At 31.8% G+C, this 1509-nt stretch overlaps 1 long non-coding RNA gene across 1 annotated transcript; it reads right to left on the bottom strand.

The window, feature by feature from the left end:
• Positions 1-5: 5 nt before the first annotated feature.
• LOC109586545 (uncharacterized) lies at positions 6-799 on the bottom strand. Its single transcript, XR_002187085.1, has 2 exons — positions 482-799; positions 6-152 (listed from the first exon to the last, which is right to left on the bottom strand). It is a non-coding gene; the product is annotated as an uncharacterized LOC109586545 (long non-coding RNA).
• Between the last annotated feature and the right edge of the window lie 710 nt (positions 800-1509).

Here is a 1509-nt window from a genome sequence, read left to right as displayed (position 1 = left end):
GGATGTGACGTTTTTCCTAGATACGCTTAGCAACCAAAATGGTGGCAAAATCAATAATTATAAAAAACTTCATAAAAATCTATATTTCTTCTGAAAAGAGTCAGTACAAGAAACAACAGACAATTTATCTTCATTGGTTTCATATTCATACCCTATTTGATGATCAAAAAAATAATATTATAATAATAGTTTTATCATTCTAATATGGTATATCACAATGACATTAAGTAACTTTTTTTGAAGAAACATAGCTTTAAAATAATTATGAAAATATACAAACCGTACAAAAGGCATGAACATAGATTCATACAAAATTATACCTCTTCAAATAGTATAGTTTTCCAGAAAAGGCGTTTACAAAACAGACCATAAATAAACTAAAAAATGAATATATTTCTATTTTATAAAACTGCAGTGGAAAGCTAGTAGTTACAGACCATGTAACACAATAATATCCTTCTTCTACCCAAATAACACTTACTAACTCTGCCCCAGATTGGAGAAAAGGTGTTTAAAGTCAGAACTATAGGCCGCCATGTTTTACAGCACAACGAGATCCAGTGATCAAGCAAACAAGGATTCAGCAAGTCATTCGAGCTAATAGAGACTTCATAATACTTACTTCAACTCAGCAAAGTAGTAACTTGACCAAGAACCCAAAACTTCGAGAAACAAGGCCACTAGAGGCTACGCTAGAGCGAAAAGAGCATAGGCATACTGCTCGTGACGTCACCAATATAATTTCATGTACAATCTACTTCCTGTTTCGCATCCACTTGGTATATATAGTATCTATGATTATAGGAACGACCTGGGGGCGAAGCCCCCAGGTCGTTAAAAATATCCAAGGCTATAGCCCATGGTTTTTTCCAAAAAATGGCTCCAAAATTACCCCAAATTTTTATTACATTTTCTGATATATATTGGGGTCCTTATGCTGTGTAGCAAGTTTGAGCTGATTCCGACTTTAATTTTTCAAGCTATGGCCATTTTAAGTAAATGCCAAAATTCTGAAAAATACCCAAGGCTATAGCCCATGGTTTTTTCCAAAAAATGGCTCCGAAATCACCCCAAATTTTTATTAAATTTTCTGATGCATATTGATTTACTTATTTTTTATAGAAAGTTTGAGCTGATTCCGACTTCAATTTTTTAAGTTGCGGCCATTTTAATAAAATCTCAAAATTTTGAAAAATACCCAAGGCTATAGTCCATGGTTTTTTTTCTGAACAATGGCTCCAAAATCACCCCAAATTTTTATTACATTTTATGATACATATTGAAGTCCTTATGCTGTGTAGCAAGTTTGAACTTTAAATTTTTGTGTTATTATTTTTATTATTTTTCTTGTTTAGAGATGCCATAATAAGAAGATTAGAAAGACAGCTACAGGAGAAAGAGAATGAAATAAAAATATTAAAAGAGCAAAAATCAACTTATACTAAACAACTTGAAAGTAACGAGGAAACAATTGAAGAATACAAAACAAAGTATGTACAGTATATCTGT

Source organism: Amphimedon queenslandica, unplaced genomic scaffold (genome assembly GCF_000090795.2).
Source record: "Amphimedon queenslandica unplaced genomic scaffold, v1.1 AMPQUscaffold_12845, whole genome shotgun sequence".
NCBI classification, from domain to species: domain Eukaryota; kingdom Metazoa; phylum Porifera; class Demospongiae; order Haplosclerida; family Niphatidae; genus Amphimedon; species Amphimedon queenslandica.
This window is presented reverse-complemented; position numbering and strand designations above follow the sequence as displayed.